This window comes from Ursus maritimus, unplaced genomic scaffold, assembly GCF_017311325.1.
Source record: "Ursus maritimus isolate PB19 unplaced genomic scaffold, ASM1731132v1 scaffold_17, whole genome shotgun sequence".
In the NCBI taxonomy this organism is placed as follows: Eukaryota; Metazoa; Chordata; class Mammalia; order Carnivora; family Ursidae; genus Ursus; species Ursus maritimus.
Window position 1 is genome coordinate 1,314,851 of NW_024424119.1, and position 27,328 is coordinate 1,342,178.

A 27,328-nucleotide genomic window follows, 5' to 3' on the forward strand; every position below is an offset into this window, starting at 1 on the left:
ATTCCCTAATTTCTCTTTCTTCAGTCTCATTGTTCGTGTATAGAAATGCAGCTGATTTCTGAGCATTGATTTTGTATCCCGCCACATTACTGAATTGCTCTATAACTTCTAGTAGTTTGGGAGTGGATTCTTTTGGGTTTTCCATATAGAGTATCATGTCATCTGCGAACAGAGACAGTTTGACTTCTTCTTTGCCGATTTGGGTACCTTTTATCCCTTTTTGTTGTCTGATTGCTGTTGCAAGGACTTCTAGTACTTTTTTGAATAATAGTGGCGAGAATGGGCATCCTTGTCGTGTTCCTGATCTTAAGGGAAAGGCTTCCAGCTTTTCCCCATTGAGAATGATATTTGCTGTAGGCTTTTCATAGATGGTTTTTATGAGATTGAGGAATGTACCTTCTATCCCTACACTCTGAAGGGTTTTAATCAGGAAAGGATGCTGTATTTTGTCAAATGCTTTTTCTGCATCTATTGAGAGAATCATATGATTTCTGAATTTTTCTTTCTGGATAAAATGTAAGACACCGATCAATTTGTGAATGTTGAACCACCCTTGCATCCCAGGGATGAATCCCACTTGGTCATGATGGATGGTCCTTTTAATGTACTGTTGGATTCTATTAGCCAGGATCTTGTTGAGGATTTTGGCGTCCATATTCATTTGGGAACTCGGTCTGTAATTCTCTCTTTTGGTGGGGTCTTTGCCTGGTTTGGGGATCAAGGTAATATTGCCCTCATAGAATGAGTTTGGCAGCTTTCCTTCTGTTTCTATTTTTTGAAATAGCTTTAGGAAAATAGGTATTATTTCTTCTTTGAATGTTTGGTAGAATCCCCAGGAAAACCATCCAGGCCTGGAGTTTTGTTTTTTGGAAGGTTGTTTATCACTGACTCAATTTCTTCATAATTAATTGGTCTGTTTAAAAAATTAATTTCTTTCTGTTTCAAACAATTGCTGGAGAGGATGTGGAGAAAGGGGATCCCTCCTCCTACATTGTTGGTGGGAATGCAAGTTGGTACAGCCACTCTGGAAAACAGTGTGGAGGTCCCTTAAAAAGTTAAAAATTGAGCTACCCTATGATCCAGCCATTGCACTACTGGGTATTTACCCCAAAGATACAGACGTAGTGAAGAGAAGCGCCATATGCACCCCAATGTTCATAGCAGCATTGTCCACAATAGCTAAATCATGGAAGGAGCCGAGATGCCCTTCAACAGGTGACTGGATTAAGAAGTTGTGGTCCATATATACAATGGAATATTACTCAGCTATCAGAAAGAACGAATTCTCAACATTTGCTGCAACATGGACGGCACTGGAGGAGATAATGCTAAGTGAAATAAGTCAAGCAGAGAAAGACAACTATCATATGATTTCTCTCATCTATGGAACATAAGAACTAGGAAGATCGGTAGGGGAAGAAAGGGATAAAAAAGGGGGGGTAATCAGAAGGGGGAATGAAGCATGAGAGACAATGGACTATGAGAAACAAACTGAGGGCTTCAGAGGGGAGGGGGTGGGGGAATGGGATAGACTGGTGATGGGTAGTAAGGAGGGCACGTATTGCATGGTGCACTGGGTGTTATACGCAACTAATGAATCATCGAACTTTACATCAAAAACCGGGGATGTACTGTATGGTGGCTAACATAATATAATAAAAAACATTTAAAAAAATCAATTTCTTCCTGTTTCAGTCTTGGTAGTTTATAGGTTTCCAGGAAGGCCTCCATCTCTTCCAGATTGCTTAATTTATTGGCATAAAGATGTTGATAATAGTTTTTAATAATCCTTCAGATTTCATTGGTGTTGATTGCGACCTCTCCTTTTTCATTCATAATTTTATTAATTTGGGTCCTTTCTCTATTCTTTGGATAAGTCTTGCCAGTGGTCTGTCAATTTTATTAATTCTATCAAAGAACCAGCTTCTAGTTCTGTTGATCTGCTCTACTGTACTCCTGGTTTCTAATTCATTGATTTCTGCTCTAATCTTGGTCAGCTGCTTCCTCGTGAGTGGATTAGGCCTGTCCCTCTGTTGCTGCTCCAGCTTCTTGAGGTGAGAATATAAAACCTGCATTTTAGATTTTTCTATTCTTTTGACTGAGGCTTGGATGGCTATGTATTATTTCCCCCTTAAGACTGCCTTTGTAGTATCCCATAGGTTTTGGACCATTGTGTTTTCATTCTCGTTGGTCTCCATAAATTGTTTAAATTGATTTTTAATATCCTGGTTTATCGATTCATTCCTGAGCAGGATGGTTCTTAGTCTCCAAGTGTTTGAGTTTCTTCCAAATTTTTCCTTGTGGTTGAGTTCCAATTTCAAAGCGTTGTGGTCTGAGAATATGGAGGGAATAATTTCAGTCTTTTGGTATTGGTTGAGACCTGTTTTTTGTCCCAGAACATGGTCTATTCTTGAGAATGTTCCATGGGCATTAAATACAATGAGTATTCTTTAGTTCTGGGGTGTAGTGTTCTATATATATCTATGATGTTGGCATTCAAAGCCCTTGTTTCTTTGTTGATTTTTTGCATGGGTGTTCTGTCTATTTCTGATAGTGGAGTGTTGAGGTCCCCTACTATTAATGTATTTTTATCTATGTGTCTCTTTATTCTGGTTAAGATTTGGCTTGTGTATCTTGCTGCTCCCCTGTTGGGGGCATATATATTTATAATTGTCATATCCACTTGTTGGATACATCCCTTAAGAATAATATAGTGCCCTTCTGTGTCTCTAACGATAGTCTTTAGTTTAAATTCCAATCTGTCTGATATAAGAATTGCTACCCCAGCTTTCTTTTGAGGTCCATTGGCGTGAAAGATGGTATTCCATCCCTTTACTTTCAGTCTGAATGTATCTTTAGGTTCAATATGAGTCTCTTGTAGACAGCAAATGGATGGGTCATGTCTTTTTATCCAATCTGCAACCCTGTGGCATTAGGGGAGCATTTAGACCATTTACATTGAGACTGAATATTGAGAAATATGATTTTAATGATGCCATGTTGCCAGTACAGTCTTTGTTTCTATCGATTGTGATTTTCTGTTCTGTATCACTCTTGGGGCCTTTTTACTTTTATAGAACCCCCCGTAATATCTCCTGTAGGGCTGGTTTCGTGGTTACAAAATTGGTTAGTGACTGGCGATTCTGAAATGTCTTTATTTCTCCATCAATTCTGAATGACAGCCTTGCTGGATAAAGGATCCTTGGCTGCATGTTTTTCTCTGAAAGAGCTTTAAATATGCTCCCCCAACCCTTTCTCTCATTCCAGGTCTGTGTAGACAGGTCTGATGTAATTCTGATACTTTTGCCTTGGTACGTGAGAAATTTCTTTGCCCTGGCCGCTTTCAATACTGTATCCTTGGATCTAATATTTGCGAATTGCACTATGACGTGACGTGGTGTAGGTTTGTCGTGGTTGAGCTTGGGAGGGGTCCTCTCTGCCTCTTGGACACGAATGTTTGTTTCCCTTGCTAGATTAGGGAAGTTTTCAGCTACAATTTGTTCAAATATCTCTTCTAGACCTCTGTTTTTCTCCACCCCCTCGGGGATGCCGATGATTCTGACATTGGAACGTTTCATTGAGTCAGTAATCTCCCGTAACCTACATTCCTGAGCGTGGACTTTTTGAGTCCAGATTCTATTCTAGCTTTCTCTTCTACTAACCCATCCTCCAATTCGCTGATACTTTCTTCTGCCTCATTCACCCTGGCCATCAGAGCCTCTAGTTTTGACTGCATTTGGCTCATAGAATTTTTAATTTCTGCCAGATTCGCTTTCATTTCCTCCCTTAGAGATTATATATTCTCATTAACATTTTTGTTAATACTTTTTTCAAGTCTACACATTATCTTGACCATTGTTACTCTGAACTCCATTTCTGATAATTTGGTTATATGCATATCCATTAGTTCTGTGGCAGAGGCCACAGACTCATTGTCTTTTCTTTGCTGGGGGGGATTTCTCCTTCTCATCATTCTGATGAGGAGAGGTTGCGGGGTTGTCCAGAGCCCAAATTATTGACTGGGACCCAGGCCGTGCACCCTTGTTTTATAGGAATCTTAGGAATGTAGGCTTCTTGATTTTTCAGCCTGCCTTCCCAGGGAGGGGCCTGCCGCACCGATATTCAGGCAACCCTATTTGGGTAGGGTCTCCGTGTCTCCTGTGAGGGGGGATGGAGATGAGCACACTGTGAGCCGGTATTTCCAGGCTTTTGTTCTCTGGCGGCTTTCCCTGGCGGTTTGCTGTGCCTCTTCTGAGAGTCAGAGCAGCAGTGGCCGAATCTCAGCCTCTGTCACAGAACAGAGGGATTGCGGACCGTTCTCCACTGATGTTCTGGCCACTTTAACTCTGTTACTGTTGGTGCTGCTCAACCCTGCAGCGTCCTGGGATGTGCGCCCCACACCCGGCATCCCAGCCCTCACTTCCAGGGCTGGCGCGTCTCTGTCCTTTGTGTTTCTAACACCGCCAGCCGCCAGCCGTCCCCACGCGCTCCGGAGCTCCAGGTCTCAGTCTGGTTCCAGTGAGTGCACCAGAGCTCCGGTTTTCAGTCTGGTGGCGCACGTTCCCTGGCTCACGGCTCTGCTCTCTCGTGGGTCCGCAAGTCCACCCGCTCCCCCGTGCAGGTGGGTACTGCTTCCCGGCGCCCAAATGCAGCGGCTCCCTCCCCCTTCCGTTTATCCTCCGATATCTGTGCGCGGGTTCACGGCTCCCTGCTTTGTACCTCAATACTCAGCGCTGGAGATGTTCATTTGTAGAGATCCAGATGTATCTTCCTGTGTCTCAGGCTGATTCCGTGGAAGTTCAGGCTGGTCTGGTACCTATCCAGCTCGACTCAGGTGACCGGCTGAAAAAGGGGTCCCCTACTCCTCCGCCATCTTAACTCCCTCCTCTGAAACAGGCAATTTTGTCAAGCATTTACAGTAGCAAAACATAGAGCTGACAATAGGAGCTTATGTCTGTTGTTCAATAGAATGAATGATCAAGTTGTATGCAATAAAAGAAATTGTCAGATTTAGGAGAAGTGATAAAATATATCACCAAACATTACAGGCATTTTCCTTATTTAATATTTATGTTCCTCGCCATTGTTAGGGTTCAGTCTCAAGCAGGGATGAGACCTGCCGTTCCCTATTGTGTATTTTCCTGAAGAAGTGAGCACAGATTTATCAAATAAGTGGAGTTCTGTCAGTTCACCAGCCTGCAAGTACTCAACAGTTCAAGAACATTTTCCCCTTATTCTGACTCAGTGTTTTGTATATATGTTTGTATGTGTGTATTTATATAACACACACACATACATATAAAATAATATATTTAGTATGTGTGGCTAAATGCCTTTGTGTATGTCAGGGGAAAGAGGTTGGTGGTATTTACTGGTGTCTTCACTTTAGCTCAAGATCGTTAGAAAGTCTAGATTAGCATTTCTGTGCAGAGGGCAGAATAGCAGGAGGGATCTTCTTGTCCTAGTTCTGCTGCTGGCTGTGAGACTTAAGGCAAGGTACTTAATCTCTAGGTGTCTGTTATTATTTACTACCTGTAAAATGAGGTAATCATATCTAACATCCAAAGACATAACACATCCTGAGTTATCACGTGCAAAGTGCCCAAGGCAAATGGAAGTTAAGTTACTTATGAGACTAAGTAGTATTGTTTAAACAGTAAAATTGTTAGATTATATTCCTTCCTTATTATCCTTTCTCTCAAAGGAAAGATAGGAGAGGTCTTTCCAATGTAGCTCTGTGGGAATGAGTCCAGGTCATTAGGGGTTTTTTGAGCGGGAGGGGGTTGAATGAGTAAAAGCATTAAGTAGAGACAAGATTAAAAAGCCTTAGAGAATTATAGGAAGGATTCAACTGGCAGCCCATGGTATAGCCATGGCAAAAACTTACTCAGCTCATCACCTTTAGGTCCCTGTAATCAAGTGCCTAGGGAAGACAGGCTCTATGTGACCCAAGTATTTAGTGCCATGAGCATTTTAGTGAAAATAAGTTTAATGGAGTAAGTTGGTTGCTTCTAATGTACTAGGGAATGTAGGGAAAGAAAATAGTGAGCATGGGGCTTTTAATTTACTGTCAGTGGTAATGACCTGTGTGCTACTAAACTGAAGCTTTAGGAGCCCCTGCATGATGCCACCATCTGTGAGAATGGCATGGTTCTGATAGAGGTTGCTCCCTCAGCCTTGGTCCCAGATTAAAGAAGGCCCAGAGCAGAGTCACAACCAGCATTCAACATGAGCAAGTAACAAACATTTTGTGTTGTTAGCCACTGAGGTTTATGGAGATTGCTGCTACTGGAGCATGAAAGATGATAATATAATGTCTGTTATTACATGCCTTTGGAAAATGTTCCCATCGTGTCCTATAGTAGGCCACAATGGGCTTGTTCTTTAATAGTTGTTCCAAGCATTCTTTATGTCCTAATTCAGGTCTCCCTGGCCATTTATGAAGCTGCTACCATAAATGTTACCCAATACACATTGTGTGCATTTTAAATAACCATTCCACTTATGAGCTGTGTGATCTTGGTGAAGTTTCTGAAATTCTGGGTGCCTCAGTTTCTTCATCTGTGAAGTGGAAATATTGTTGCCTATCTCATGGAGTTTAGAGGATTAAGTGAAAAGTTTATATAACATCTTCAAAGCAGTATCTGACATTTCGTTAATATTTTTTGAATTTATCTGTAAATATTTAATGAGTGCTTACCATGTTCCAGGTCCCAAGCAGTTACTTATAAGGGGTTATACTTAAGGGCTTATAAACATGAGTGAAGACATATTGGTTCCAATGTTCCTGGAGCTCATAGGTCTAAGTAGAGAGATCAGTTAAAGAATGATTAATTATGAAGAATGCAGTACTGTAAGAATATCTATCAGGGATACTAAGCTAATTTGGGGAGTCAAGAATGGATGGGCCTGAAGGAATGACAGTTAAGAGCTAGAAGATGAGTAGGTGTAGCCGTGATGAAGGTGGAGATAGAGGGAGTTATACAGGTGAAGGGAGCGCTGTATTCAAGAGCGCTGGAGGGGAAAGCAGCTAGGCACGTCAGTGACCTGAAAGAAGCCAGTGGGGCAGGAGCAGTGGAGGGGCTGGGGCCAAATAGAACGAGGCAGGAGCCCTGGGCACTGTGGCAGAGGAGAGCACCAGGGCCTTCGTGGTATCCTGGCCATGCTTGTGTGACCCTGGGCAAAGACTTATCTTCCTCAGGCCTCAGTTTCCTCATTTCTAAGGTAAATGATCCTTTCAGTTCGAAAATTAATATTCTAGGATTTTTCTTGCCTTTTCCTTTCCTTGTTTCAAAGAGCCAGTGAGGCTGTGTCAAAAGTTGTTTCTAACAAACTCTAATTGTTTAGAGAGAACTAAGAGGAGCAACCACAAGGAAGGGAAGAATAGATTCTTTCTGGTCTGATCCTTAACCTGACTTTTACGCTGTAAAATACAGAGTCATGATGGCTGACCCTAGAGCAGCTCTGGGTCCCCAGATGACATTTAATCTTGATTGAGGATGGCATCATGGTGAAAGCTGCTAGACACAGGAAGGCTGGAGTTAGGGTTATGGTCCCACATCCCTGCTCTGCTCCTGGGAGTGTGGGCTTTTAAAACATTTTTCTCTTGTGTTTTTCTTCTCAGACTGCATGGTGAGATAATTTTAGCATTTATAGAAAACGGTGCTCCCCACTGAGTTTATATGTTAACCCCTCCTGAAGTGAATGGAGCATGCAATGGAAGAACTTTGTTTTTTCTTTTTTTCTTTTATTATTTTTCATTTTAAAAACTTATTCATCTCTAGTACATTTGAATCCCAGAGCAAGCAGGAAAGTTTTAAGAATTGGTAGATATTTCTGTATTTTGAAACTCCACTAGCCCTGACTGTGAATTTCCGGGTGAGGCCACACAGGATTTTGGTTGTGTGTCCTCCTGTGTACATTGATTGCTGCAACAGTAACACCAGAGCAGTATTACTCTGTTGAGTAAATGTGCCTTCTGTCACAGAGGGGAATAATTATCCACATTTTGTGCTGTGTTTCTCAGTGGAATCTTTATGGAAACGTGAGGCTGGGAAAAACCGTGCAGTTGGGAGAGTCCACTCTGGAATAGGCTGCTCTAAGAGAGACAACCCACTGTCCTCTCAGTTCTGGTGGCCCCCACCCCACCTGCCACACTGTCCTTGCGAAGTCAGCACTGTGCTGGGCACCACCCTCTTCAGCCCCGTGTCCTGTCTGAGCTGCTGTCAGAGTGCCTTGGGTAATGGTAGGTGCTACCAGAAGATCTCTGGGATTATGGACTGCAGGATCACCTGGCAGGGACCTTCAAACCAGTGCACATACCCCGAGTATCTTCACAAGGACAGATACAAGGATAATTCATACTTTCCCCTAAAGTTAATCTAAGAGCAGGCCTGCAGTCTACAGGGTTTCCTGACCTCCTGCCCTTCAGTCAGTCTCCCATTTGACTCGCCCCCATCTCTAATCTCATGATGAGAGCCCGCTCCTGCCCTGAGTTGGAAGACCTCTGGCATGCTAAGCAGAGGAAAGGTGCAAAATACTGGTCTTAGTAAGTAAAGCTGCAAAGGTAATGAATGTAATGACAGGGTAACATGTACTTATTTCCCACTCAGATGGGTCCTTTTCTTTACTTCAGACAAAGCTAAAGGAGTACCCAAAGGATGTCAGCTACCAGATAGTGCTGGATGGTGGCTGTATGTATTTGGGCATCTGACTTGGAAGGAGTTCAAAAGAACTGAGGGATAATGCTGCAACAAAACTCCTGCAGTGCTATTTGTTGATGTGAATGCTTTTTTAAAAAAAGAAAAAAACAATTAAAATGACACTTGAAACTCGTTTCACTCTCGCAGTGTGTGAAATATACTCACATAAGCTAATTTAAAAAATCTTCATTTGTTTATCTGGTTAAGAGATACATTTCCAAAAAAGTTTACTTTTTTAAATAATTACCAATATTATATACATAGCTTTTAGTTACACTTTTTTTAAAGTGCAATTATTAAACTCAGAAGGTTTTTTCTTAAGTTAGAGCCTTGTTTGAGAAAAATTAAAAACTGAAACTTCACTTAATATACATGTTTTTGTTATACAGAGGATTATGGTAGAGTGGTCAATAAAAGAGTTTTTGAGCATAAAAGTATCATCAGATAAGGGACGCCTGGGTGGCGCAGTCGTTAAGCGTCTGCCTTCGGCTCAGGGTGTGATCCCGGTGTTCTGGGATCGAGCCCCACATCAGGCTCCTCCGCTGGGAGCCTGCTTCTTCCTCTCCCACTCCCCCTGTTTGTGTTCCCTCTCTCACTGGCTGTCTCTGTCAAATAAATAAATAAAATCTTTAAAAAAAAAGAAAGTATCATCAGATAAAATTCTGTGAAGAAAGTAGAATACAGGTAATGTAAGTTTAAAGAGAAGGAATGCTATAAAATCTGTTAAAGAAGCACCTGTTCTCTTATGTTTTTTACATGGGTGGTGGAGGCATCATATCACCATGGTATTTAGAGATGTGTTCTATTTTTTTTTTAATATTTATTTATTTATTTATTTGAGAGAAAGAGAGCACGCGCGAGAGCACGTGGGCAGAGGGAGGGGCAGAGAGAGGGAGACAAGCAGACTCCCTGCTTGAGCAGGAGCCCGATGTGGGGCTCTGTCCCAGGACCCTGAGATTGTGACCTGAGCTGCAACAGAGTCAGATGCTTAACCAGCTGAGCCACCCAGGCGCCCCATGAGATGTGTTTTATTTCTAAATGTCAATATTTAATACACAAGAATTATGACTTTTATAATCATTTAAAGTTACAAGAAATTTTATGTGTCTCCTTAAACAAGGAGCTCCTTTTAGTTTGTGAAGGAGGCAGGTTGGGGATTGCTACAGTGATTTCCAACTCTGGCTGGGGAGCACATGTGAACAATACAGATTTCTGAGCTCCTGTTCAGACTTAAGAATCAGAAATTACCTTACACAGTTTCCTGATTGCCAGTGGATCCTAGGACCCGTCTTTGCCTCCCTTGTGTCCACTTGCTTCTACTTTCAGGCCTGAAGCCCCTGTTTAGTCCTCCTGGGGAGGACTCATGAAGCAGTTGGTGACAGACCACTGTGCAGGTGGTGCCGTGGCACTCAGGTGGGAAGAAATCACGAAGCCAAAAGTTCCTGAGGTGTCAAGCATGGAATGGAGACCCAGAACAAAGACTGTTTTGTCCATTCACTTGAGGGGAGGTTCACATCATATCCATAAGTGATCTTTGCATACATAGCTCATCATAAATGGAATTTTTGAGCTCCCCTTCAAGAACTTTTAGTTCTTTATTGCAGTTTTTTAGACCTATTTGTCAGGATTAATATTGGTCCAAGATCTACCTGGGATCAGTCAAATAACATTGATTTGAAAATTATTTGACTTCCAAAATTTGAGTCTACCAGATAATCAGACGCATTCAGTGATTTCTAGCCATCCTTCTGGATCTTTTGATCATAAAAAATTTCCTCGGGATATGAGATGTGGCTATTATTAGGCAGTATGAAATAGTCTGAAGGGGTTGACTTAATGGACTAAATTTGCTACACATTGCTGGGGGTGCATTGTCTTTCTCTGTTCTTTCTTTTATGTGAGAAATTTGTTGCCGTTTCCTGTGTCTCAACAAGATAAATGAACTAATTTAAATTATTTTCCACGCCTCATCTGTCCACTCCACAAGCTGTCAATGGGCTTGGATTGGGAGCTTGCATGCCAGCAGTCCTCAGCTGGTAGTATTGTTATTATGAAAAAAGAATGTCGTTTCCATAGCAGCTTGGGCCGCCTTTGCAAGTGTGCTTTCACATTCTTGCAGGATCCAGTAAGAAAGTCGATATTTGGTCGAGCTTTTTAAAGCACGTTTGCTTGACTTAAATGAAGTCATTACATTTCTTTTTTCTTTTTTTTTTTTAATTGAAGAGGTGGGAGAAAATTTTCAAGAATCGATGAAGGGAGAAATTTTGATGAGTTACTAAAAACCAAAACAAAATGGAAGAAAAATAAAGTTATTAAAATTTAGAATTATAAAATTAAAATTGGAATAAGTGACTATTTGTCTTCAAGATAATGTTTCTAATTTTACATATTTTATGGATTGGATAATTTTTAAAATATCATGGAATTTTCTCAGGTTTACAATCACTCGAATTTGTCATATATTCCTTCATAGCACATTTAAAGAAAAAAATTGTATACAGGACATCACATTGGCACACAACTGTAAGGCGTTCTCATCCTCTTTGCAGCAGGATCGAGTTCTTCACAGTATTTACTTATTGGTATTTGTAGAGGAGGCAGAGCAAAGAAGTGATAAGGTGGAGACCATTTTACTGTTTCTGAGATAGTACAGACAGGTTCCTTTTGGATTTTCTGAACTTTTTTCTACTTAATAATACATTTTAATGAGTCTTTGGGGGAAGTCATAACTTTACTACACTGCTTATCGCAGCCGCCTGCTCACATGACAATACTCTTGTGAGGTATAATATTAAAATCATCTCTGGCTAAAAGTGGATTTTGGCTTTTAGCCTAACACTGAGCAAATAACCTTTCCTGTCCAAGTTAAATGTTCCCATAAGCTCCTTAAAACCAAATTTTCCTTGTTAAAAAAAGTTACTGAATATAATTCCCAAAGGGTAGGGTATGAAAGCTATTTAAATTAGATTTTTTAAAAATCCTTCCTGTATTTTGCTGGCTTGGCCTTTCTTTTTTTTAATATTTGATAGGTACTTCTTTGCTAGGTTTGACGTGAGAGGTCAGAACTCTCCCAAGGAAGGTTGATGGTCCATCTGATGGGTTCAGTTCCGTAGTTTGAACTGTGGCTTAAAGCAGAATGCCGATTCCTGCCACCCAGTGCTGTTGCCTTCCCCAAGAATCTTGGCAGAATCTATCGCAAACCCTGTCTTTGTACTTGACTGTGACCCTGTTGCTGTCCAGAACTCTGAACCTCCAGCTCCCTCATAACACAAGGCCAGGCTTTCTGGGGTTTCCCAGTAGGTCGGCCTTAAGGTAGATGAAAATTTGATAGATGCACTTATAACCTCTTCCGAGCTTTCTGTGGGAACTTTGACAAGTACATTCTTTCTCCTAAATATTTTAACACACAGCCTTTAAAATGACATTTACCTCTTCTAGGACCATTTTTGACAGTAGCATGTAGTAGTTTTATTTTTATTTTATTTGAAAACATCATTTGGAGTTTTATAGAAAAATATAAAATATTTATCTCCGCAGCTTGTTATCAGCAGGGAGGATAGGCATTCTTGGATGGATGGAAGGTTTATGGGTGGAAAGAGTCAAGAAGCTATTTTGTGATAAAGGATTTCTTCGCATTTTTTCCTCTAGTCAAGAAAATTGCTTGTGGGTTCTTGCTTAAAAAAATAATAATCCCTCTGGTGCTGCTTTTAATTTGATCAGGTTTAAAATGTTTTCAGAAGCTTCCCTTGCAGTAGCGTCTGGTATGATCAAATGAAGGAACGGCTTTGGAACAGGTAGGTTTTTTTATGATGCTGTTCGGCCTTTCTACCAAAGGTGCAGTACAGTGGACCAGTCAAAACAATAGCACCATTGTTACTTGACTTTGAGGTATATGGTGTATCCCCTTTCCAATGACAGATTTGACTCGTGTTGTAAGAATTTATGTTTCCTATGATATATATCCAATGTACCCAATGTCACTTTCAAAAAATAGGCATATACCACAATATTAACCCACTGTTATGATTTCTCATGTATGGCTACTGATGACTACACTTTACCTGCAAGGGAAAGGATTAATTATATATCCTTTTCTTGTTCATGAGGTAAAAGTTTGTAAGATAAAATATAATGCTGGTAGAGCATGGAAGCATTTTATGAGCAGGTGGACAAAATTGTGAAAAGACCATCAGAAAGCCTAGAACTTGGCCGGGGAGGGGGGTGGTGGGAACCCCAAACTTCCACTGCCTTGGGGCTCTGTTTTTAATGATTCCCTGCTGGGCTGAATATTTCAAGTAGACCTAAGCAGGTGACTCTTCCCTGGGGAGAAGATGGTTTTCCATAGAAACTAGTCTCTCACTTTCGTGGGAATGGCTTTAACCTAATACAAACCTGAATCCACCTGAGAGAAATAGGAAAACCCTGTATGACACTTTGCCAAACTTCACACAAGTCTAATTATAGAATAGTTTTTCCACCCTACTTTTTTTTTTTTTTAAGATTTTATTTATTTGACAGAGAGAGACACAGCGAGAGAAGGAACCCAAGCAGGGGGAGTGGGAGAGGGAGAAGCAGGCTTCCCGCTGAGCAGGGAGCCCAATGTGGGGCTCGGTCCCAGGACCCTGGGATCACACCCTGAGCTGAAGGGAGATGCTTAACTACTGAGCCACCCAGGCGCCCCATCCACCCTACTAATACAGATGTTTACTTAAAATAATGTAAAGAAAGAGGGTTTCCCTTCTAGAAGAAAGGAGGAGTACATGCTCCCTATACTTGAACAAGGGTCTATGAGCCCGGATATCTAGCTTCCTATATTTTGATGAGTGATAGATACATGATTTTAGTAATCCTGCTTTACAAAATAGTTTACTAAACAGGGCTATATATGGCAGAAAAAAATGAAAATACTTCAAAGTCCTGGATGCAAACCATGAATCTGGTAAGGAGTGGCCTCTCCCCTCCCCCCAGTTCATAAAAATAAATCTGAAAAACATACACTGGTGATAAACAGTTAAGCTGTGGTCATCACACCTGCCACTGAAATGGGAAACTAGCACTGAATAATGAACATATCAGCTGACAGCTGGGAAGATGTTGGCAGAAAAAAAAATGACATAGCACTGAATGAGGGCAGGCCTAACAAGGGGACTTGCTACCGACTAGTTTGAGAAGAGTTGTTGATGCTTGTCCTGCCGTGGGGCTCCAGCCTCAGGCTCAGCAAATGCTGCTACTCTCTTTGTGAAGATTTGTTTAAAAATTGCAGTCTTTTTGTCCCTTGATGGTACACTCCCCTGATAAACAGTGTGATTTGATTTTCTGCCCCATTTGTGTCTTACACCCCACCGCTTGTGCCTTTTGCTTGGCAACCTGAAAGGAACTAATGTATTATCACATTCTGTCTCTTTTTCCCCCCTCATCTTTTAAAGAAAATCATAACAATGGCCATGTTTGTAACCTTTTATGTTTAGAGAGCACTTCTGTACCCGTTCTCCCATTAATCCGCACAGTGATCCTTCCAAGTGCAGCTGTAGAAACTGAGGTTAGAGGCGCCGGGGAGCTCACTCAGGAGCGCTCCTCCTTAGTGGGAGAGCTGGAACTCAAACTCTAGCCCCCCGCCAGTGTCTGTACTCTGGCAGGTAGAGGTAAGAGATTTGAATTAGCCTGAAAATGGCCCAAATACCAGCAGGCGTTATGAGCACCAAATCTTACTTTATTACAAAAAAACTGGAGGTCTTGAGCTCTTCTGTTTCCTCCTTTTGCAGTAATCTGATCAGGGCCCATGAAAAGGACTCCAAAGAAAAATGTTTTTTCTTTGTAACTTACCATTGGAAAGTGCCACTTTGGCCTCAAAATCATAGCACTAAAACATATTTGTACATACACTGAGACAAAAGCAGGTTATATTTTACTACCTTGAAGCTTCATTTAAGCTGTGGCATGGAGCAGCGAAGGGGCTCTCTCTTTCTATATAGGTGGATACACGGGAGAAATGGAAGTGTGTGCATTCCAGGATGAACTGGATTATCTTCATCTCTAAAAAAGTAACGTGAGTGATAGAAGACCACACTTCAGTTTTAAGATTGCCAATGAACCATAATATAAGCAGTGAATGTCTTTTAGGGTGTGAACACGTTCTTTCACACATCTGCTTGGGTAAATCACTGTTCTGTTTGAAAGGATCTCACAGAAATGGAATTTTTAAATATTGAGAAATCCATTAAGAAATGGAGAGAGAAAGAAACGCTCATTGTAAAAGCTGTGCCAAGGACAACTAAGATGTGGCCTAGCATCTGAAAAATGTTTACTTTTAATCAAAATGAACTTTTAAAGAAGTTAATGTTCTCACCCTTTGGCTGAAGAGTTCATTGCCAGGCTGGTCTAACATCTGTTGGAAGTTTGTCAGCCAGTTTTTCACAAAAGAAAAATATTGCACACAATGTAGATGGTCATTTTCATGAAGAAAATCTGCATGTTTGGAATTGACTTACTCCTCTGTTGCAGCTTCATCTTTTTTATAACCTGTTCATGGCTAGTTGCAGAGAGAGGGAGATTGAGGGTCGTACAAGGTGTCTTTGGTTCACTGTGAGAGCAAGTCGTCTAGTTCTGATTCTGAAGTGACAGAAGAGGAAAAAATAGCTCTAAAGACATTATGGTTCATATCCTATCCCTTTTTTTTGTTATTATTATAAAAACAATAAGACAAAAACCTTAAAAAAGAAAAAGAAAAACCCAGGATTCCACTAACCTAAACATGATTTTCTTCATTTTTGCTCATTCATTGAAATTCTGTTCATTTCTATGAATGGTTGTAATTACTGTGTTCCTAGTGATTGTAGACATTTTTAATTGTTCTGTGTCAGGAGTTCTTAACTCTTTTGTTCCATGGACTCCTTTGACAGTTTTTGTTAGAGCTTATGGATCTCTTTTCAGAAAAATGTTTTTAAGTACTTAAAATAAAATACACAAGATTATACAGGAGACAATAATATTGAAGTACACTTACTGAAATAGTTTTAAAATTAACTCATGATATGGTAACATGTGCTTTACTACCAAAGTATTACATAACAAGTCGTGACAAAGTCATAGTTACTTAATTTCTGAGTAATTGTGAGCATAAATTTTTTGGAATTGTGGGTCTGAAGGTGGAGGGGAGGGCAAAAGAGTTGAGAAATGTTATGCCTGATGGTCCTTATTGTCTAGGGGAAGGAAGAGGCTCAGTTGTCTTTAGAATGTGATGAGTTGGCCTGGGGTTGGAGGGAGGTAAGGTTTCAGAACAGATGGGGCAACACTGCTTAATTCTTACTATGTCTCAAGTACTATGCAAACTTTTTATATATGTTATCTCCTTTAACCCTGAGAACACCTTCATGAGGAATAGTTGCTATCGTTGTCTTTATTTGACCAATGTAGCAACTAAGTTTGGAGAAATTACCCACAAATAGACCATTCACTATCCCTCAAAGGAAGTCTACCTAAATAATCCAGAAGGAATATCCCTGATTGGTAACACAAATGCAAGGCCACATTGGAGGCAGCATTAGGATTCAGTCCCAAACCCTTGATGATGAGAGCCTGTTTTACTTAGCCTTTTATCTGTTTCCTAAATTGGGAAAGATAAAAAGAATTTCTGAGTGACCCTAAGGGCCACTTGAAATTGGAAATCCCAAATTTGTCTATTCTAGAAAACAAATCCTCAGACTTACTGTTAGGTAATTTTTCTCCTGAAGCAACCATTGTAGAAACCTGAACAGAGCAAGGCAGTGGGTTAGGGGGATGCAGAAGACAGGATGGCCTGTCTGGACAGTCTGTGTTCACAACTTGAATCAGCTCCTTTTAGGACCACAGTTGTCTCTGCTGGAGAGGTTTTTCCTCTGAAAGGTCACCTGGGACACGGTCTGCCCTGCATTCATTGACTTTATAGCTTTTCATCACTGCTTCCTCAGGGTAATTTGGAGACACGTTGCCAGGGTATTTTAAGTGAAGCATAAATTTTCTCACTGTGGTCTAAGACTGGTGCAATTGAAAGACAAGAAGCAAAGAGGTTGGGGCAGGCCACAGAGAGAACACTTCATGGGTGACAGTCTCTAATAAGGGTCAGATGTATGCGGGAGCCTTGGGACAGCTTCTGGTGCTCAGAACAGGAAGCATGTCCCAACACAGCACCTTGTGTAGCCTTCAAAGAAAAATGATGAGGCTTCTATATGTTTCTTTTTCCCAGCCACTTGAATAAGTATGCAGCAGGAATGTATTAAATGTTCATTTAAGCTGTTAAAAACCGCATGTGGGAAGTTGGATAAGAAAGAACCTGATTTGTGGGACCCAGTGCCTCGTTGCAGATTAGCAAATGGGAGATGTGTTTATTGTTCCATCCCAGACCTCACCAATGAATGCAATTTCAACAAATACACAGAAAACAGATTTAAGAAACCATACACATCTCTCTAAAAAAAAACACTGAACAAAACAACACTGCAGCCTTTGATGGGGTTGGATATCTGCACTGTCTCAAAACAAATACTGCTAAGGATAATTAGTCTCTGTCTTTGTTTTATTTATTTTTTGGTCAAATATCTTTAGGCCTTCAGGCTCGAGGCCAGAAATAAATAGAAAATGTTTTATAGTCCTTGATTTGATAATGCCAGTACCAAATCATAGCTGATATTCATAATAAATAAAGTTTCTTGGGGTGGGGGAGGGCTATCCTTGGATCAGTGGAAAGCTTTGTAAGCCAGCCTTCCAAAATCGTGTGAAACAGGAAAATTGTGTTTCTTTTTAAATTCAGTACTGAGAATTAAATGAATAAAATACTGTCATTTCGAACATTAATTCAGAGAGATGTAAAAACAGTAGAGTTTAGAAATTCACCTTAAGTTATAAGTAACTTTACAAATCTGGTTTTGTTTGTTTTTTTTTAATAGGGTAGAGAGTACATATCAGTGACGTCAGGAGGTCTGACTTGTGCCAAAAAGGACAGAGGGTCTTTTAAAAATTTTTGAGTAAATAATTCAGTAATTTTGATTTCAAGTAAATGCTTTATGCAGGAAGAGTAAGAATTCCTGTTCGATCTCTTGTAAACAAAAATTTCAAATAATGAAATTTCCTCCAGGAAACAGGTGGTCTTTAATATTAACATTAAAAGAAATAAAAATGCAAATACAGAAGTACTTAGAGAATGTTTATTTTGTGATTTAGGAGGCTTGGTTTTCCCGCCCATCAGCTGAAAGATGTTTAGTGACACTTAATAAGTACTCAGGATAAGATTTGTTCTAAAGCTCTCTGTATGCTGTAATTGTGTGCCCCTTTCGCCCTTTAAATTTGAAATAAACTTGAAATGAAGGATGGAACCCAAACAGGCTGTTAGAGAAGTAGAAATGATAAGTGATTGATTTTTCTCAGCATAGATAACATTGCCTATTTTGTGATTCAGCAAATGCTGCTATATACTATCAGTGAAGTGCCTCTTTCAACATGAGATTGTGATGTAGCCTTTAATTTATTTGCAAATGGTGCTTTTATGTCTGGGTTTTCTGCACAGCCCAGGTAGTAAGTGCAGAGGGGAAGTTCTGTTTTCTGTTGAGGGAGGGTAGGAAAGGGAGGCAGGAAGCATTCAGAGGCTAGCGTGTTTCCCCCAGGACCTTCTCTTCACTTTCGTTTGTTCAGGCCCCCTCCCCGTCCTGTGACTTGCATCTGTGTTGTGCCTATGCCAGGCTAGCCTCCAAAACTAGGTCTGTCTGACTTCCCAGTCCGTGCTTCCAACTATGATGAAATACATGTAGGAAAGTCAGGAGAAGTGTGGTGTTTGGTCAGGGTACTCCCCAGATACCGTGTTTGTACACTGTGCCAGGTACGTTTGATAGCAAGACGATTAGAATTTGTCCAACCCTGGAGGAGCAGAGGATGGACAAGCGAAGAGCCATACCTGAACAATAAACGTTCGGGATTATTTTGATTTTTGTGATGGGCTGGTCTGGAGAATTGCTTGGTTGCCTAAAGTTTAAACCTAAGTCACTCAGAAAATTGTTATAAAATAGCAGTTCTGTTTTCTATCTAAAAATTAGTCACCACTACTAAGCTTTCGTCAGTCTCTCATCTTGGCAAGTGAAGGTGAGATTCGCGTCAGGTACCATCCAAGACCTTCTGAGATCTCACCTTTCTAGCCTGTCATTCCTTAGTTTTGCTCACACTTCTTCACTCAACTTTGCCTCATGTTTTTCCACCTCTGAGCTTTGTTACATCTATGGTAAAATGTCCTTCCTCTTTCCTCTTGCTACTGCATGTGCACTGGCTGAGACCTGCTGGTCTTTCTAAGGCGAGCACAGGCATCTGCCTGCTCTTGCTAGCTTCCCGAGTTCTCTAAACCCTGCTGGCAGCTTCGCTGAACCATGTGGCAGACCCTGTATCCCTGCCAACTGCAGACTCAGCCAGTGTGCAGCATGTCCCCAGCACTCTCCAAGGCACTGTCTGACCTGGTGCAAAAGCATTGCACGTTGTCTCTAAACTCCAAGGTATAAGTTACAGGAAACTTCTGACTTGGGAGAAACCCCATTTTTACTTTAAGTTCCCTAGAGCCAGCCTCATGGAACTGACCCGGTGGTGCCTGGACTCAGTGACTTGTGCCCTACGTTCAGAGGGGTGCACAGGTCACCTGCCTGAGCTCTGCTGCTACATGATCTGAGCCATTCAAACAGAGTCATACCTGCTCTCTTGTCCTGTGGGGTGTCCCTTGAGTGGCTGTCATGAAATTCATCCTCTCTTGCCTCTCTTTGAGACCTTCTCAGTAGAAGAATGGTGGAAGGTTCTGGGTTGGAGGAGCATAACCAGCTGAGGCACACATGTTGGTCTGACCTTGGTTCTCCAGCCCTCTCTCCTTCCAAATCCAGTAGCACTTCATCATGATTATTGTGATGACCACGGCAAAGCTTTTGTTGCAGCTATTCTTATATGCCAGATTAATCTGGTTGAATATATAGATGGTATCTTTTTCATTTTTATATCTCCTTCCACATTTTGCAGAAAGCTTTTTATATGAAAGATGTTTAATAGGTGTTTAATGGCTGAAAGAATGAATTAACACATGATACATAATAAGGAAACAATCATTCATTTAGTCACAAAATATTTATTGAGCACCTGCTATCTGTAGTCAGTGTTCTGGTGCTGGGATTAAAAAGGTGCTTCCAGAAGGATTCCCATTTGATGAGCTTCCCTGTGGTGTATCTTCTGATCAAAAATAAAAAGTGTGACTGAGCTGTTGACATAGTACTTTTTAAGAGTCATTTGTTAATTTGTCGGTCTGTGTCTGAACTGAGATGGCCTTTCCAGTTCTAGAATTCTTTTGTGCTTCTTATTTAACATTTCTCAGGGCCAGCAATGACTGTCTAGCCTTATTTTGAATAAGTATAGTCTTTGATCTGATCCCTACCACCTCTGCCCATTTTTCTAGCTCTGTCTCGTGGCCTGGCTGAGCTCATTCCTCTGCCCTTTCCTCTTTATCCTGCTACTTGACTTTTTCTTAGCTTCTCATTTTTTGCGGGGTGAATCTCACCAAACAACAAGCAATGAGATAAATGGTTTCTGATACATATCATAAAGAAGGATTTAATTCAACATACTTGACACCATAAGCCATATATTTTAATGCTCTAAACTTGAAGTGTAGAAATAACTTTTCATGAGGAGGCTGGGGAAACACAGGACTTATGAGCTGATGCATGAGCATTCAGAATTGAGTTTACCATTTTGTAGTGTCCACTATTTGTAATATCCTTGGATGGCTGAGGTCAGACAATTCTGTGTGGTGTGAGTGGTGTGAGTCTGTGTATTAATTGCTGCCTCTCACAAAAGCAGCCCAACACTGTAGCGTCAGTCCACGGTGGATCTCGGTTTCCCGTGTTCCCTCTCCCCTCCTTCCCCAGCTGCTCTTGAGCTCTTTGGGTAAACTGATTTCTCTTGGTATCAATCTACTCCTCTCTCTGCTCCTGAATCTTGCTCACACGGCAGCTGTTGCATCCTGCTTTTCCTTCTGGCTATGGTGTTTACATGTCTGTCTCCTCCCCTGGACTGTAAGCCCTCTGCTGTACAACTCAGACTGCATCATATCAGTGTTCCTCCAGTGCTGGCCAGTATTGGCACCTGAGTGATTGACTTAACGAATACTGATGAACAGAACATAAATTTTACAGGTAGAATTGAAAGAGAGTGGGAAGGTTCTCCTTTAAAACCTGTGTTTAAGGTCTTGGAGTAAAATGGAAGTTTCAGCCTCAACAACAGTGTTATCCATTGAGTCTAACATTATTCCCTCTTTCAATTGGGAATGTTAGTTTGCTGTGTAGCGCTTGGAAAAAGTGTCTTGGGAGAGCAAAAGGAAAATAATATTTCATTATCATTAGCTTATTGTTTGTCTGATAGGGAAATGCTAATTAAAAAGTGTTTGTGCCTGTTTTGGAATTACCTGCCTATTTATGGAAGGAAAAAGAACCATAACATTGTTGAAACAACAGTAAAATCTGCTGCAAATCATATTAAAAGAAAAAAAAAGGGGGATGGATTGTGCTTTGAACTTCCAACTCCTTCACAGCTCATCATTTCTTGATGCCCTTTGCCAAGCTGTGTGCTCAAGGAATCTAATGATACACAAAGCCTCATTGCCAGATACTTCATTAATTCCTCAATCCATTAGGAGCCTTAATGGCCTATGCCATTGGAATAAGTATGGAAATCCAGTCCCCCAAGAAAGTACAGTGCTCTATAAATCATACTCGCCCGAGGATTCTCTCAGCCCTTGACACAGAAGAATAGATGAAAAATCATTGTACTTCCCGAATTGCTTTATCCTACAGGCTCTCAGAATAATCGACATCCTTTAACTCTTTAACCCTCCATGCTTGGTTCTCAAAGTGTGATCCTGGGATCAAAAGCATCAGCACCACTAGGAACTTGTTAGAAATGCAAATTCAGGGGCGCCTGGGTGGCTCAGTCGTTAAGCATCTGCCTTCGGCTCAGGGCGTGATCCCAGCGTCCTGGGATCGAGCTCCGCATCAGGCTCCTCCCCTGGGAGCCTGCTTCTTCCTCTCCCACTCCCCCTGCTTGTGTTCCCTCTTGCTGGCTGTCTCTCTCTGTCAAATAAATAATAAATGAATAAATCTTTTTAAAAAATGCAAATTAAGTGGCCCTAGCCAAGCACACTGAAACTCTGGGGTTGGGGCCAGCAATCTGTGTTCTAAGCAGGACTCCCTGTGACTCTGACCTGCTCTAACATCTCTATGATGTTCTAAAATGAGGGCTTTTTTTTTTTTCTTTTTTTTTTTTTTACTGTTGAGAAAACATGAGCAGGGCCATCACTTCACCCTGATCTACTTGTTTGTATTCAGTTTAATTGAGCAGACATTGACTGAGTAGCTGTTACATCCTAGGCATCCTCCCTAGGAAACCATAAAGGTAACGGACATTTACAGTCACTCTAGTGTTATCTGTGCTTGCGTTTTCCTGCTGTGCTGCACTGGCCTCCTCGGATGGCAACCCCACCTCGACTTTGTTCTACAGCAACCAAAATGATGGTCCTCTAGGCTGCCTTATTTGACTTCTCAAAGCCTTCATTAACCATCATCCACCAGTCGGCTCCTCAACCTTTTCCCAGTGGGACACTGGCACCTCCGTGAATTGCAGGAAGAGTGATACTATCTTTCTGAACCTTTTCTGCTTTTAAATGCCTGATAATCTTTCTGTTCACACGCTCCCTACTATCCGTGTCCCTCTAGAATTGGTGTTACCCCTACCCACGTCCATTTTCACACTAAGGCCGCTGCTAGAGAGGTTCTTTCCCACAGAAGACAGACTGTCCAACCCTGATCTTAAATGAGCAGCTCTTTTTAGAGGAAGGCGTACAGTCTCTATCAGTAAAGGGCAGCAAGAATAAAAAACTCAAAATTTACCTTTCTCCCAATAGCTGTTTCTCTAATCCAAGTCCTCATCATCCTGTGCCTCAGTATTTCTGTGGCTCCCTGACAGTTTTGTTTTCCTACCTCGATCAATCTTGCTGATAGAGTGATCATTCTTTTTTTTTTTTTTAACTTAAATTTTAAGTAGTTAACATCCAGTGCAATATTGGTTTCTGGAGTAGAATACGGTGATTCCTCACTTGTATACAACACCCAGTGCTCATCATAACAAGTGCTCTCCTTAGTACCCATCACCTGTCTAGCCCACCCCCCACCCACCTCCCTCCACCGACCCTCAGTTTGTTCTTTATCATTAAGAGTTAGAGTGATCATTCTTAAATACTAATTCTATCATACTAACTTCAAATTTGTGCCCATAACTGCAAATATGTGCCCATGGCCTATAGCAGGGATCAGTGAACTAAGGTATGTGCTTGCTGTACAAATAAAGTTTTACTGGAACACAATGACAGTCATCATTTGCAGATTATCCATGACTGCTTTTGTGCTATAATGGCAGAGCTGAGTGGTTGCAGCTGAGACTCTGTGTCATACAAGCCTAAAATATTTATTATCTGGCATTTAAGAAAAGTTTGCTACCCCTGGTCTGTTTACATGTAACATACTGACATATTTGGGTTTAGTCCTGCCAGCTTTCAGTGTTCTTTCCCTTTGCTCCTGTTTGTTCTGCTTCTGTTTCCTTCCTTTCATGTCTTTGTTTGAATTTATTATTTTTCCTTATTCCGTTTTCTTTTTCACACTATTAATTAATTGGTACTTTTACCCCTATCCCAGACAATTCAAGAATGTTAGAACATTTTAAGCGTCTTTTACCACTTCTTCCTTATATGCTTCAGTTGTCATCTGTTCATATTCTCTATGCTTGAAACCCAGAAGACATTACTATTATTGTTTATAAAGTCAATATTCATTTAGACTTATCTACATAACTAGCATTTTGGTTGCTCTTCACTTCACAGGTACTTCTCCTCTTTGTATGTGAAAAAGAAAAGAAAGTCTTTATGTTTACCCTCACATTTGAATGATAATTAGGCTGAATATAGACCAAATTTAATTTTCCTCCTGAAACTGAAGATATTGTTTCATTGTCTGTTAGCATTCACTGTCTCAAATTAGAGATCTGATGGTAATCTGATTTTTCTCTTTTCTTCTCTGGAAGATTTTGGGATTTTTCTCTTTTTATTTTGAGGTCTTAGATGTGTCTAGGTGATTTTTTTTTTTTTTTAATTATTTATACTTGTTGGGCTTTTTTGCAGGTCTGGAAAATTTCTGTTATTTTCTCTTTTTTATTCCTGTAAGATACCTTTTAGAAAGATAATAGCACATCTGGATCTCTTTTTCATATTGCTTAGTATTTGTGTTCTATTTTCTTTTTTTTTTTAATTTTCTTCTATGTTCTGTACAATCTCTAGGTTCCATCTTCTAGTTGCTGATTTGATCTTTAGTAAGGTACAATCCAATATTCAGCACATCTTGATTCTTTTTGACTGATATTTTGAATTTCTTAGCTATGTAGTTGTTACTTTTTTCCTAATTGATGGGATTTATTTTGGAATCCCTATCATAACATATACTGTACCTCTTTTTAACTCATCTCATGCTTCCACTTACCTGACTCCTTCGGTCAGATATTCTTCTATGGAGTAATCATAGCTCCTCTCATTTATTTTTGTTTTGCCTCAAATCATTGTGATTTTTAACGTATCTGTATTTTAGTTGTGCATCGTGGGTGCAATTTTTCTTTCCTCAGCCCGAATGAGAATCAGCTTGGTTTATTGGTGAATGATGAGTCAGATCATAGGACTCTGATTCAGATCAGATAGGATTACCTCACCTACTGATGATGATTGGGGAAGGATGGGCCATGGGCTGGTCCAATGGTCAGTAGTTTGTCTTTTAGGTATTTGCTTCCACTGTTGGCATTGGCCTTGCCAGAACTGTCTCCTCAGAGATACCTACTAATAACTGTTTGCTGGGGATCTGCTCCCTGGGATTAGTTGCACCTTTTCTTGGTAGCCAGTACTATTATAGTTTCACTCTTTTTCCTTTATCTTTACTGAGGTGTTATAACAGCTGAGAAAGTTGTAGCACAGGCTGAGTCCACCGTCTTGATCCAATCAGCCATGTGTTTCCTGAAGGCCTTCTTCCCTGTCTTGCCTCCAGGCGTAACTCATTGCACCAGTCATTCGGGTTCCACATAGCGCTTTGTCCCTGTTTCTTTCATAGTGCTTGTTCCGACGTAACATTCCAAAGAACTGTCTATTTGTCCTTGTTTTTGCCCCGCTGAATTAAGTTCTGTAGCCCAGACATGTGTACGTGTTAGATTGCCACAGATGTTTTATCCAGGATGCAGAACAACTGGTTTAGTACCAAGCAAGTGAAAATGGGGTTTGGAAATACAACACCAACTGTACTATAAGATCCAGAATGGCTCCCTTACTCCTTTTATGTATTTCTCTATCTCCTCAAAAACCTGGTTGATGTTTAAGTCTAACTTCCCAACTCTATGAATAAACATTTTCCAAAGCATCAAATTATAGTAGTCTGCAGTTAGGTTGACTTTGTAAGGATACTGGTTGTATCCTTAGAAATGACCTCCTCTTGATTATACTAAGTGAAATAAGTCAAGCAGAGAAAGATAATTATATGGTTTCACTCATTTATGGAACATAAGAACTAGGAAGATTGGTAGGAGAAAGAAGGAAAAAATGAAAGGGGGGGAGTAAACAGAAGGGGGAATGAACCATGAGAGTCTGTGGACTCTGGGAAACAAACTGAGGGCTTCAGAGGGGAGAGGGGTGGGGGAATGGGATAGGCCAGTGATGGGTATTAAGGAGGGCACGTATTGCATGGTGCACTGGGTGTTATACGCAAATAATGAATCATGGAACATTGCATCAAAAACTGGGGATGTACTGTATGGTGACTAATATAACAAAATAAAAATTATTAAAAAAAAAAAAAAAAGAAATGACCTCCTCTCATCTTGCTGGGAAGGGAGAGCCCTTCCCTTACTAGATTCCCAGGATTGAATCCTCACTGGACTTAAGTGTATTATCTCTGTTTCTTTTGCCTTTTCTGGAGGGCCTCTGTTTAATGAGGCAGTTAATGGTGGTCTAAGAGGCTGGAGTTACCAATTCATTAACTAGCTTCAGTCATAATACTCTTTCCTACTCAAAAAATCCTATTTAATTAGGAAAATGGGAAACCATTTTTCCTTTCATATCTGTCAATATCTGAACTTAGTCAAATGCTGACCTCCCGGTAGTATGATTAGGCTCTTAAAAGATTGTCTGATTATGCTTGGGGCTCCTGATACAAGTTTTTGCTATTATATCTACAGTCACATTTCAAATAATTGGAATTGGCAAAAAATATTAGAATGCCAGGAATTACCAAGAATGTGTTGAAAATGATAACAGGAATTGTCAAGAGTGCCTGGGTGGCTCAGTCAGTTATGTGGCTGCCTTCAGCTCAGGTTAGATCCCAGGATCCGGGGATCGAACCCCACCCCCACCCGCAACGGGTTTCCCTACTCAGTGAGGAGTCTTCGTCTCCCTCTGCCCCCTCCCTGCTTGTGCTCTCTCTCTCTCTCAAATAAATAAAGTCTTTTAAAAAATTGCCAAGACACCAAGATATTAAGTAATACTTTTATTCAGATTATAATGGGTCTTGTTTCAGTTCTTTGGTTCTGTGTGTGTGTATGTGTGTAGCTTCTTAATCAGCCAAGCCACACCCTTAAGTCCCACTTAAAAGTACTTAATTGTACATTGAATCCAGATGTATAGGGAGAACAGATAAAAGCCTGGAGTGTGGGGCCCGTATGGAGACTAGTGAGAAATAAGACTGCTCAGATGGACTATAAGCTTTCCTTTTCCATCTCATGCTGTTCCTTTTTTCTGGAATGTTTTGGAGATAAGGAGAAGCTACTGAAGGACATTTAAGCAGGTGGCTGATACTGGATTTATGTTGTAGAGAGATCACTGTGGCAGGCCTGGGTAAGAGGAATCGAAATGGACTAAAATAACAGACCAGTTAGGAGGACATTACTATGTTGGGTACCATGAGCAGAGGCAGTGGCAGTTGGTATAGATGGACAGGGAGAGATCGGGGCAAGATTAAGGTGCAGAATCTATAAGACTAAAGTTGCTGATCTGATGTGAGGGCGAGGAAGAGTTAGAAGTGCACGTTGATTCTTACGGGTCTGTGATAAAATATTACGATCCCCAAGAGACACTGAGTTTACCTTTTCTGTCCCAGGAAGGAAAATGTACCAATAAAAGAAGAGCACCTGTACCAGTATTTGATCAGATTGCAGACCTTTTTCATCCTTAGGAATGAAAAGTCAAGCTTTTCATCATTCTGTTTCTTCTGCTTTCTGAACCTACCCTATGTTGTTCTACAGCCACTTTTTTCTAACCTTCAAGTATTCACTAATTGTACATTTAGTGAAGCTGTTTGATTTTTCCCATCTTTCATAACAAATATACTGATAATGTCTAGGGCTAATTGTGTGCAATTTAATTTTTAGATTGTGGTAATCATTATTGCTGTTTTTATTTTCATTCTCTCTTCGCTGGGCATAGTCAGCTATAGGTACTCAACAAAATTATGCCCTTTAGGGTGACTTTCAATTTTCTCACTTTGGGAAACATATTTGTGTGT

The 27,328-nt window shown here is 40.7% G+C and overlaps 1 protein-coding gene across 6 annotated transcripts in view; it reads left to right on the forward strand.

Moving 5' to 3' along the window:
- The window catches only part of KDM4C (lysine demethylase 4C), a 430,083-nt gene that overhangs the window by 342,545 nt on the left and 60,210 nt on the right, over nucleotides 1–27,328 (forward strand). The window lies entirely within an intron of this gene.